The following is a 12751-nucleotide window of genomic DNA, read 5'->3' as shown; positions in this document are numbered from 1 at the left end:
GAGACGCTCCATCGACTGAGCCAAACCGGTATCGGCTAAATCCAGTTTTTTAAAATCAAGATATTTCACAGAAAATCCAGGTTTCCAACTTTAGGAAAAATCAGATCTGGCTTTTAAAAATGTCTGGAGGTAGTGGGTGGGGGTGGCCGGGGAGAGGTCAATGGGGGGGAAAGGAGTCTTATGTGATACTTTAAACAATAAAAAATTTAAATTAAAAAAAAAAATGCCTGGAGGTGACCAGCGTATTATGCCACAGTCACTACTCTGCCTGGATAGATCCTTTGTGAAGTTCACGTGACCGGCCTAGAATATCCTGAATTTGTATCCTTTACCCATGTGGACCAAATCTTGTGAATACTGTGCCCCCTCCTTTGTGACCTTTTCACATGGATAGGGCTTACTCTGTTTGGATGTAACTTTGGGACGTTAGGAGACCTTTGTGTAGATGAGAAAACAAGGCCACTCAGTCCTTCTCTGATGGATCTAAGTCTGTTTGCAGCTACTTCTCAAGGGTAAAGGTGAAAAGATTTATTCCAGCGAAGACTTCTGTTAGGTTACTCCTTTCCATTGTCGCCTCTGTTCCACTCTGGCCCCTTTATTCATTAATTCAAGATTCCAAACATTTTAAAAATATTGATGAAGGTGCTGGGATAGTGGCCTCAAAACATTTTTAGAATTATTATTTTTTAAATCCTCACCTGAGGACATGCTTAGAGAGACGAAGGGAGAGAGAAACATCAATCGATTGGTTGCCTTCCATATGCTCCCGGACTGGGGATCAAACCAACAACCCAGGCATGTGCTCTGACCAGGAATTGAACTGGCAATCTTTCGGTGCCCAACGCTCAACCAATTCAACCACTCCACAGGGGCTCATTTTTAGAATTAGATGGAGAATTTAAATCCCACTTGCGGGTACATACCCAAAGGAACTGAAAGCAGGATCTCAAGGATCCTACTCACAGCAGTATTATTCACAATAGTCAAAAGGTGGAAGCAACCCGTGTCCGCTGACAAATGAATGGATAAACAAAACGTGGTACATATGTACAATGGACTGTTATTCAGCCTTAAAATGGAAGGAAATTCTGACACATGCTACAACATGAATGAACCTTGAGGACATTATGCTCAGTGAAATAAGGCAATCACAAAAAGACATACTCTTTGATTTATCTTATGTAAGATACCTAGACTATTCAAATTTATAGAAACAGAAGTAGAATGGAGGTTGCCGGAGGCTGGGGTGAGGGAGAAATGGGGAGGTTTTTTTTTAATTATTTATTTTAGAGAGAGAGAGGAAGGGAGAGGGATAGAGAACAGAAACATTGATTGGCTGCCTCTTGCACGTCCCCCACTGGGGACCAAGCCCACAACCCCCACACGTGCCCTGGCTGAGAATTGGTGACCTCTTGGTTCATGGGTCGACGCTCAACCACTGACCCACACAGGCCGGGCAGGGAGTTGTTGTTTAATATATATAGTTTTCAATTTTGCAAGATGAAAAAGTTCTGAAATAGCCAATAATATGGTAATGACTATGTATGGTGCTGGATGGGTATTGGATTTATTAAGTATCATAAGTTGTGTGGGTTTCTATTCACTGAGTTGTACACCTGAAGCTAATATATTGTATGTCAAGTGTAATTTAAAAATAAAAATTATTTTAAAAAATAACTTAAAAAAATTAAAATGTTCTAGAGATCTGTTGCACAATAATGTGAACATACTTAACATAGTTCATTAGAACTATATACTTAAAAACAGTTAAAATGGTAATTTTTTAAATTTTAATTAAGACATAAAAATGTGCCCTGACCAGGTGGCTCAGTTGGTTGGAGCATTGGTGTGGATTCAATTCCTGGTCAGGGCACATACCTAGGTTTCAGGTTCAATCCCCAGGTGGGCTGCATACAGGAGGCAACTGATTGATGTTTCTCTCTCACATCAATGTTTCTCTCTTTCTCCACCTTTCTCTCTCTCTACAATCAATAAAAACATATCCTCAGGTGAGGATTAAAATATATTTCATGTATACAAACATAAATATATAAAAATACAAATGTATATGTGCATTATTGGGTGTAAGAAGGCCTGAATACTGCTCCAACACTGACCTGTGTGACCTTGGGCAAGGCACTCTTAGGAACTCAGGTCCTCTTTGCAAAATGGGAGGGTGGAAGAGGTGATAAAAACACCAGTGTCAGCGTCAGGCAGACAGATGTGACAGTGCTGGGTGAGTAACTGAGTGCCCTGCAATATCAGATGGGGCCATCATCTCAAATTGTGGTTTCTGTGGTTACTCAGTAAATCTTAGATGAGAGAAAGAAAGGAGGGGAGGGGAGGGGAGGAGAGGGGAGGAGAGGAGAGGAGAGCCAAGGTCTGTCTGTGTTAGGTGCCAGAACCTTGCAGAGGGGAAAAAAAAAGAGCTTGCCCTTGAACTGAGTACAGGCTAGTGAATAAAAAGAAAACGGAACTAGGAAAAAAAACAAAACACCAAAAACTTGCAAGATAAGGTGGTAAGGGTCAATCTAGCATATGCTAGATTCAAATATGCACAACTTAACTTCCCCATAAGAGGACGAAGGTCGGGTATATACAGTTTGGGTAAATCCAAGTTCTCAAATTAGTTAGCAGACACAAGTTTAAAGCTCCAGACGATGTTTTACGGGTGTTCAGTACAAAAATGGGAGGACAAAGTGTGTGTGTGTAGTTTTGTCCACAGCCTTTAGCTTAGACCCATTTTTCTTATTGATATTTTAATTCAACAATTAATTCCTTAATGTATTAATTTTCCAATAGAACACAATTAAATCAATTCCTGTTTAACCAAAAGAAACCCAGAATAGTTAGAACAGGGAGCCAGCCCCTGCTGGCTGGAATGCAGACTGCAAGGAGCAAGCCCAGGATGCTGGGATTAGTGGAGATCCATCCATATACTGTTTACACAATTATGCCTCCATAAAGACCATGCACAGCCAAGTGACTTAGTTTTCTATAATTAAGCTTTCTTTCTTTTTCAGTTTATTAAAAAATCAATTTTTTAGAATTACTAATAACAAATTGGTTTTTATTTGTTTAGTTTTCCATGTCCCTATAATGAATTTATTCTCCACTATCACCAAAAGTGTACATTTTCGCCGAAACCGGTTTGGCTCAGTGGATAGAGCGTCGGCCTGCGGACTGAAAGGTCCCAGGTTCGATTCCAGTCAAGGGCATGTACCTGGGTTGCCGGCACATCCCCGGTGGGGAGTGGGCAGGAGGCACTGGTTGATGTTTCTCTCTCATCGATGTTTCTAACTCTCTATCGCTCTCCTTTCCTCTCTGTAAAAACTCAATAAAATATATATTTTTAAAAAAAGTGTACATTTTCCGTCTATTCATCTCATTTTATTTCTTGGGGACATCCATTCTGGTGCCTTCTGTCCTCCTGCCCCAATCCTGACCATCTGTCACCCTAGGATTTCCCTTTGTCATCATCTTGGGGATTCTCGTCATTTCTCACCTATGTTGAATATCCTGTTTCTAGGACCACATGTCTTCCTGCTTCTTAGTTTATTCTCTCGTTTTGGTGCACCACATCCTCCAGTAGTTTCCTGAGAAAGGATAGATGGGTAGGAAGTAAAATTTTCAAGATTTCATATACTTTAAAAAAAAAAGATTTCATACATCTGAAAATGTGCTTACTTTACTGAATTCACAATTTGGCTAATTCCTAAAATTATAGGTAATAATTTGAAAGCATTCCTCCACTGTCTTCCAGTATGGCTGAGGAGCATGGTACCGCTCTGACCTTTGCTCCTTTTCATGTGACCTGTGTTTTCTCTCTGGAAGATTTTTAGTAACTTTCCTCTATGTACTCAATGATCTGAAATTCATTGGTTTTTCATCCATCATGTGGGCCTCTCATTCTGGAGATGATTTCTTTTTTTCAAATGTTTTTATTGATTTCGAAGAGGAAGGGAGAGGGATAGAAACATCAACGATGAGAGAGAATCATTGATCAGCTACTTCCTGCACACACACCCCTCGCCCCCAACTGGGATCAAGCCCACAACCAGGGCATGTGCCTTGACCGGGAATCAAACCATGACCTCCTGGTTCATAGGTCAATGTTCAACCACTGAGCCACCGTGGCTGTAGCTGTGTCTGAGATTATTTCTTGAATTATTCCTTCAATGATGGCCTTCCCTCCAATTTTCTATTTCTCTAGAACTCTCCTTAAATGTTAGACCTCCTAGGCTACCTCTAGCTTTAAAAAATATTTTAATGCCTATTTTTCAGGGTGGTTTTTTTTTTTAGGATATTTAATTTTATCTTCCAACCCCTTGAAGTTAGTGGTTATCATATTTTATTTAAAATTTTTTTTTAGCCCTACCTAGTTTGGCTCAGTGAATAGAGCATCAGCCTGCGGACTGAAGGGTCCTGGGATCAATTCCAGTCAAGGGCACATGCCGGGGTTGGGGGCTCCATCCCCAATAGGGGGCATGCAGGAGGCAGCCAATCAATGATTCTCTCTCATCATTGATGTTTCTCTCCCTCTCCCTTCCTCTCAGAAATCAATAAAAATATATTTAAAAAAATTTTTTTTACACAAGCAATAGAATGGTGAAGGCCTAGGGCAAGGGATGCAGGCAGACTATACGGGGTCAAAAAAAGGGGAGGGCGGGAGAGCCCTGGTTTGTGACACTTGATCAATTTCTGTGGTGTAAATACTCCCACCTTGGCCAATTTTGAGCTACTAATGTGATGTCACTAAATGCAGATTTGAGAAATGTACATAACTGATTCTCCCAGCTGGTACCAGGACACTAGCCAGCTTTAGTACACCACTCCAGAAAGGAACAAAAGTGATTAAGATGTTCTGTTCTACATCTTGATTGTTGGTGGTAGCATGGGTTTATACATTTGTCGAAATGTATCAAACTATATCCTTACATGTTTGATACATTTTTTGAAGTATAACTTATATGCAATAAACAATTGATTATAATGTTTCAGATACAATATTAGCAACAACCAAAATGCCCAATAAAGGACTGGTTATGTTAGTTTTACAGACTATGATGCATCCACTGAAACAATTCAGATTTTTGCAAAATGCTTTGCTCTATTCTGTCAAAAAGGAAATTTTATTTTTTACCACGTGTTTGCCTATGCAAATTCTGTAGACCAATGGAGAATGTCTGACTTATTTTACAAATTGAGTTTTGTTCTTTGTATTTAAAAGTAGTAGATGGCAAGATGGTTGAGCCCAGATTCTGCAGCTGGACTGCCTGGTTAGGGCTCAAATCCCAGTGTTACTCCCCAGTGAGGTGACTGGAGCAACTAACCTAACCTCTTTGAACTTTAGCTTCTTGACTCTAAAAAGGGCACAAAAATAGTACCTATCTCATAGAGTTGTTGTGAGGATTAAATGAGTTTATAAATGTAAAGAGCTTAGAACAGTACAAAGAGCGTGAGGTTTACAAATAATAGCAATGATTTTCATGAGGCAACGATACTGTTTGGACAACAAAAATGCTCAGTATGTGCTATGCATTTTAGGGGATACAGAATTTATAAGACAAGGCCTCTGACTTTAAGGCGCTATTGCAGTGGTTCTCATCTGCTTCTTTTCTGATTAATCCTCACTGGAGGATATTTTTTTCCATTGATTTTGAGAGAGAGTGGGGGAGAGAAAAACATCAATGTGAGAGACACACTGATTGGTTGCCTCCCGCATGTGCCTTGATTAAAAATCAAACCTGAGACCCTCCTGTGCTTGGGCTGATGCTTTACCACTGACCCACACCAGCCAGGGTGATCTGGAAACATTTTTTTTATTGTCAGGAGAGGGGTTTGCTACTGGCACCTAGTGGGTAGAAGCCAGGGATGTTGCTAAAAAGAATCCTGCAATGTACAAGACAGGGCCCCAAAACAAATTATTTGGTCCAAAATATCAATAGCACCAAGGTTGAGAAACCCTGAGTTATAGTCTATGGGGATAAAAGATGTGTGTGCACACAGATGTGAAATAACAGAAAAAAATATATATTAGTGTCTGTCCTCAGTTCCTAGCACAGAGCTCCTAAAACCCTGTTTCCTAAGTGGTGAGAACACTAGGGGCCTCTCTCGATGTAACATTTGGTGTTTTTTTGTTTTGTTTTGTTTTTAAATTTCAGAGAGGAAGGAAGGGAAAAACATCAATGAGGAGAGAAAATCATTGATTGGCTGCCTTCTGCATGCCCCCTACTAGGGACCGAGCCCACAGCTTGGGCATGTGCCCTTGACTGGAATTGAACCGGGGACCCTTCAGTCCGCAAGCTGACACTCTACCCGCTGAGCCAAACAGGCAAGAGCTAATATTTGGTCTTTGACTCCATCGCGGACACAGGGCTCCTAAAACCCTTGTACATTCCATATAATAAGAGCACGAGGAGCATGCTCTGTTCTGAGGCGACTTCAGGGGTAGTGGATGTGGGCTGGTCACCAACCAGCAAGACCAAGCCATAGTTAGAAGCTGAAATTTTCGGCCTGCCACATCCAACTTCTCTAGAGAGAGGGCCTGGAAAATGAGTTAATAACTGCTCATGCCTACAAGAGGAAGAGCCCATAAAAATTCCAATAGCAGGGAGTTCGGGGAGCTTCCCGTGGATGAACACAGCCATGAGCTGGGAGGATGGTGCACCCCAACTTCACAGGGACAGAAGCTCCTGTGCTAGGGACCATCCCAGATCTCACCCTCAGTAACTCTTCACCTGACTGATCATCTGTATCTTTTATATCTTTAATAACCTGGTAAATGTAGGTAACTGCTTCCCTGAGTTCTGTGAGCCGCTGTAGCAGAACCCAAGGAAGGGGTCAAAGGGACATCTCATTTGTAGCCAAGTCAGACAGAGGTTGGGGGTAACCTGGGGGCCTACTACTTGTGATGTGCATCTGAAGTGGGGGGCAGTCTCAGGGGATTGAGCCCTTAACCTGTGGAATCTGAGGCTATTTCCAAGTAGTGTCAGAATTGATTAAAATTTGGACACCCACCTGGGTGAATTGTTTGATGGGGGAAAACCCCACACATTCTGGTGTCAGAGGTGTTGAGTGTAGAAGGTGTGAGAATAATGGGGACATACAAGAAGAGCTGGGTTTTCCCCAAAATGACAAAGCAGATAATGGAAACTGAGTACGTATTCAGTTAAATAAAGAAAAAAAGAACTGAAATAGAGAAGAGCCCTGGCCTGAATAGAGGATTCCCGGCTACCCCTGGCCAGGAAAACGGGCCTTCGGGAGCTTCAGGTGTGGTGACCCAGTGGGCATACTTCAATAACTTTCCCATTTTAGTTTATTCTATTGGCACTTTTTAAAAAAAGGTTAAGCCAAAGTTAAAAGGCTTTTTTCTGCATTGCTCTGTGTGAAATGCCTTCCAGAGCCAGTTCAAATGTTTAGTTCATCCTATTTCTTAATGCAACTGGATAGAGTTGAACCAATTTAACATTCTTAAAAGTACATTTTGAGGAGGGATGACAAAAATGTTACAAGGTAATACCTTGGCTTTCATTTAAATTTGAACTTTGTTGGGAAAAATATACCAATTACTTTAATGGTGGATATAATTTGGCATTACAGGTGATTTCTGCTTAACTCTTGATGCTTTTCAAAACTTTGCCAGTGAGCAGCATGTATTACTTTGATAATCATAAAAAGAACAAAGAGAGAGGATAAAAGAGGACTGAATAAATGAAAGGAGAAAGTGGCTCAGGGTGCCTGGTCTGTCTCCAAGCTCTTTGGTAAACACGGGAGGGGCAGGAGTAAGACTCATTAAATAATTTGCTCCACCTCCCTCACCTCTCTCAGAGGCCCTGCTAGCTTAGAATTCAGGAAGCTTTTATCTCTATACTCTGACACTATTCCCCCCTTCCTTCTATCTGTGCTCCCATACGGAGTCCCTTTCTGCTTTGGGGAGGATACGATAGAAAGAATCATCACCTGAGTTCGGAAAATCGTTCATAGAGGTGTGGTTGTGCCGGTGCTCAGGGTCCCGGCCCTTACATCCTTCTTCAAACATTCTCCCTGTCCCGTTTCCTGGATTAAAATAGTAATAATAATAATTAAACATTTTCTTCTGATCAAGTAATAACTACCTGTTTATTGATCATTCCCATGTCATATTTGAAATGCCCTAGAGGGTGAGGGAAACAGTAAGCTATTGTAGTTGAACGAGCAAATTAACAAGAGTACTCTAAAAAAAATTTTTTTTATTGATTTCAGAGAGAGAAAGGGAAAGGGAGAGATAGAAACATCAGTGATGAGAGAGAATCACTGATTGGCTGCCTCCTGCACACCCCTCCCCCTGGGGATCGAGCCCACAACCCGGGCATGTGCCCTGACTGGAAATCGAACCGTGACCACCTGATTCATAGGTTGACACTCAACCACTGAGCCACACTGGCCAGGCAAGAATCCATTCCTTTAGACAGAGGAAAGGAGGAAACTCCAGGTGGGGGATATGATCTGGCTGGACAGACTGGACCACAGGTCCAAGGGGAACACTGGGAAAGAGGGCGAAGTTATAAAGTGCCTCCAACAAAGCTAGATGGTCACTTCTCACTGGTCACGAGGACGTGCTGCAAGCTTAGTTATATATACTTCTTCCATTTAACAAATATGTGAGCACCTACTATGTGTGAGGCACAATTTTAAGCACCAAATAACACAGACAAGATCCTTGCTCTCATGGAACTTACATTCAGCTATGGGGAGACAGCAAAAAAAAAGAAAAAAGATAATTTCAAGTATTGAGAGATGCTTTGCAGATAATCAAATAGGGTCCTGTCGTGGAGTAGCTGTGGGAATTACCTTAGATAGGTTGGTCAGGAAAGGCCTTACAAAGTGACATCTGAATCTGAGATAGGAATAACGGGAGAAACAGCAAATACCAATGTCCTCAGACTCACAAATCACGGAGTGTCCAAGGAACAGAAAGGCTAGAGCTTAGTGAGCAAAGGGAAGAGACAGGAAAACTAGAGGATTCTTTTACAATAATGGTCTTTCTGCTTGTGGGAGGTGAAGACGAAGAGCATTCTGTGCATGTTCTCTCTCGCACTCGGTCCTCCAAATGTCATAGTCACCTCCCATTCTTCATAATCACGAATGAGGCCCAGGAGGTCAGCCTTGCTCAGGAAGAAACAGCCTCAGGTTTAGTCTTCCCCCTGGAGGGGCGTGGTCGGGGACATCACCCTGGGAGGGGAAACGCAGCTGATCTCATGAATTCACGAACATACTGGGAGCACCTCCTGGCACAAGACACTTGCACCAAGCACCTCAGAGAGGCTCCCGGTTTTGCTCAGGCAACCTGTTTCACAGATCCAGACCCAAAAGGTTAAGGAACTTGCTCAGAATCATACAGCAGGAAGTAGCAGAGTAAGAGTGGAACTCAGGCCCTTACCGGTTTGGCTCAGTGGATAGAGCATCAGCCTGTGGACTGAAGGTCAAGGGCATGTACCTTGGTTGTGGGCACAACCCCAGTTGGGGCTGTTCAGGAGGCAGCTGATCAATGTTTCTCTCTCATCGATGTTTCTAACTCTCTATCCTTCTCCCTTCCTCTCTGTAAAAAATCAATAGAATATATTTTTTAAAAAAGAGTGAAACTCAGTTTTTCTCTTTCTTAATTTCATAGTTTTTGTTCACCAGACATGAATATTCCTGACATTCAAAAAGTTAGAGAATAACATATCAAAATCCACGTACTCCATAGAGAGGTTAAGAGATGCAATTTGAGCCTATCTGGTGTGACTCTGGTTGAGTGTCAATCTATGAACCAGGAGGTCACGGTTCGATTCCCCATGAGGGCACAGGCCCGGGTTGTGGGCTCAATCCCCAGTACGGGGCGTGAAGGAGGAAGCTGATCAATGATTCTCTCATCATTGATGTTTCTATCTCCCTCTCCCTTCCTCCCTGAAATTAATAAAAATATATTTTTTAAAAAAGAAAAAGAAATACAACTTGAAGCCTCCTACGTACCTCTCCTCACTCTGCTAAACAATAGTCTCTGATTCCTTCCACTTGGGAGATACTGCAAATAGCATCGTAATAGGTACCAGTGCACTTCCCTCTTCTTCCAGTCACCGAGTTCAATTAACTCTGACATCTATTTCCACTATTCTTCCTACCCTTCTCCTTTCTACAAGAATCATTTCTGATCTGGATTATTACAATGGCCTCCTAAATGGTCTCCCTGCATCTACTCTTCCCCCTTTCCAGGCTAATCTTCATATTACAACCACTATCCTTTTTTTAAAATACATTTTTATTGATTTCAGGGAGGGAGAGGGAGAGATAGAAACAGCAATGATGAGAATCATTAATTGGCTGCCTTCTGCACACTCCTACATATGCCCTCGACAGGAATCAAACCTGGGACCCTTCAGTCCATAGGCCGGCGCTCTATCGACTGAGCCAAACCGGCGAGGGCCATGGTCGGCAAACTGTGGCTCACAAGCCACATGTGGCTCTTTGGCCCCTTGAGTGTAGCTCTTCCACAAAATACCACGTGCGGTTGCGCATGTACAGTGCGATTGAAACTTCGTGGCCCATGCGCAGAAGTCGGTATTTTGTGGAAGAGCCACACTCAGGGGGCCAAAGAGACGCATGTGGCTCGCGAGCCGCAGTATGCCGACCACTGGGCCGCTAGGGCAACCACTATCCTTAAAACCTTTCAACAGCTGCTCTTTGCTCTTAGGATATAGACAAAATCACTTGAGTGGCATGCAAGGTTTCACGTGGCCTTTTCCCTATTCAACACCCTAGCTTTACCTCAACCCCTTGTTCGGCTTTAGAGGCCCCGCCTTCTTGCAGTTCCTTATAATCTCCAAGCACTCTCCTACCTCGGCCTTTGTACATACTGTTCCTTTCTGCTCCACCTGAATAACTCTCTTCCCTTTCTCAGCTAAGTTTTTCTTGAGTCCCCTGACTGTAGCATTCCTTGGTATCTGTCACTTTGACATTTATTTGTGAGATTAGCTTCTCTAATCGGCCAGGGACCAAGAACTACTTGCTTAGTCCAAAATACATGCTAAATAGATAATAGCCAATGTGTATGTAACATATGTAACATGCCAGGCTGTGTCCTTAGCACTTAACATCTATTAACTCACATAAGAACTCCCAGAAGCCTTTTGAGGTAGGTAAATTAGCATTTTATATATAAGCAAACTAAGTCACACAGCTGGGAAGTGGCAGGGATGGGCTAGGATGAACCCAGGTAGTCAGTTCCTAGAGTGTGTGCACTCACTCACTGTGGTGCCTCCTAGCACCTGCTGAATGCAGGAGTGTGTGATTTAGACAGGGACTGGACAGCAGCATCAGTAACTTCAACTGAACTAAAATTATTTCTCTCGGATCTTATGTTTGACTGGAACTTTGCTGCAAAACATTTATCTCCCCAGCGTATTATTCCAGCTACTTTAAAAATCCATTTGCCTTCACTGGTATTATCACGACTGATGTTGAGCAGAGGAGGCGTCTCGGCAAACCGCGGCGAGGGGTGCAGGAGAAAGTTGTCTTGGAGACAAAATTGTGGATCACTTGGCGTCTGGGTAATCTACATAAGGCCAATTCAAAGACTTTCATGGGCGTCACCTCCCTAAACCTTCACTGATTACTAACCAAGTTACACACAGAGGGTAGTCCTTCCTCAGTTAACAGATGAAGCAAAAGGCTGGGGTTAGAACTGCTAAGCCATCGGAAATCTAGTCACAGCACCGGGTGAGGAAGGTGATCCAGTTCTGCTTCAGAAGGGCAATGATTATCTCTAGCAGAGAACTTTCCTTCCTCTTTTACTGATTAAAGGTAGCTGGCCCACCTTTCCTAATTAGTAGATGGAACCTCAGTGAGGACAGAGTTCCTCCTAGTTTCCTCAGTATGGCTAGAGTAGAGCAATTTATTCCACAAGTTCAAGCTCATGATCAAGAGTTCTATAAACTGCCTGCATCCAATTAACCCTAAAGCAGTATGGTGAAAATGTAACCATTCAGACAATTCTTCACGTGCAGCCCATGTAACAGTATCAGGGGAAGTAAAAAAACAAAACAAAAACTGCACATTTCCTTTATGTGCCTTTTACTAAGGAAGACTTTCATTATTAGTTCCTTCCAGAGCTTGCCTGCATCCAATTAACCCTAAAGCAGTATGGTGAAAAAAAAAAAAAAAGCTAAGAACCACGATGCTTTACACCTGTACACGATTCTTTCTGCACCTTCACAGGATGAAACATTTCTATTCCTTTAAGTACCTGGTCCATGTGGGTGGAGATCTAAGAGGAATTCGAATACCCACCCCATGTGAGTTAGAGCTTGTAACAGCACCGGCCTCAAATCCTATAAATAGGTCTAAGGGAAGTGATGATTAGTATTCACCTCCTCGAAGGGGGAAGCTGAGTGCAAGGCCAAGGGCAGTCCGGAGCGCGGGAGTCCAGTCCCGAGCAGGCCACTAAGCAGCTGTGTAACCTTGCACCGGTGGCATACCCTCTCTGGGCTTCCGTTCCCACATCTGCAAACTGGAAGTTGAACCGCGTGGTCTTCAAGGTCCTGCCCTGTCGCGAGCCCGCTGCCAAGGAAGCCCAGCCATTAAAGCAGCTTCCTGTGGGCGCGGTGCAAGCCTTTAACGCCCCCTTCTCCCCCCCAATCCCCCGCTCAAGCCCGCGAAACCCTCAACACGCCCCTCCGAGGGACGGCGCTTCCCCAACCGCAGCCCGGACGCGGCTCCGCCCCTTCCCGGG

At 43.1% G+C, this 12751-nt stretch overlaps 1 long non-coding RNA gene across 5 annotated transcripts in view; it reads right to left on the bottom strand.

Annotated features, from left to right (window-relative positions):
- The window catches only part of LOC102762210, a 19440-nt gene that overhangs the window by 6344 nt on the left and 345 nt on the right, over window positions 1–12751 (bottom strand). For 2 of the 5 annotated variants that reach the window (XR_001515657.1, XR_001515655.1), the window contains exons 1-3: window positions 12390–12745; window positions 7963–8058; window positions 3506–3596 (exon numbers count right to left, since the gene is read on the bottom strand). This is a non-coding gene — a long non-coding RNA (uncharacterized LOC102762210). Of the gene's footprint in view, window positions 1–3440; window positions 3597–7962; window positions 8059–8385; window positions 8526–12389; window positions 12746–12751 lie in introns of those variants that run through there. The other 3 variants (XR_001515656.1, XR_001515654.1, XR_436211.2) reach the window with 3 other exon arrangements.

Source organism: Myotis davidii, unplaced genomic scaffold, assembly GCF_000327345.1.
Source record: "Myotis davidii unplaced genomic scaffold, ASM32734v1 scaffold327, whole genome shotgun sequence".
In the NCBI taxonomy this organism is placed as follows: Eukaryota; Metazoa; Chordata; class Mammalia; order Chiroptera; family Vespertilionidae; genus Myotis; species Myotis davidii.
Note: the sequence above shows the minus strand (reverse complement) of the source record. Positions and strands in the feature narration are given on the sequence as shown.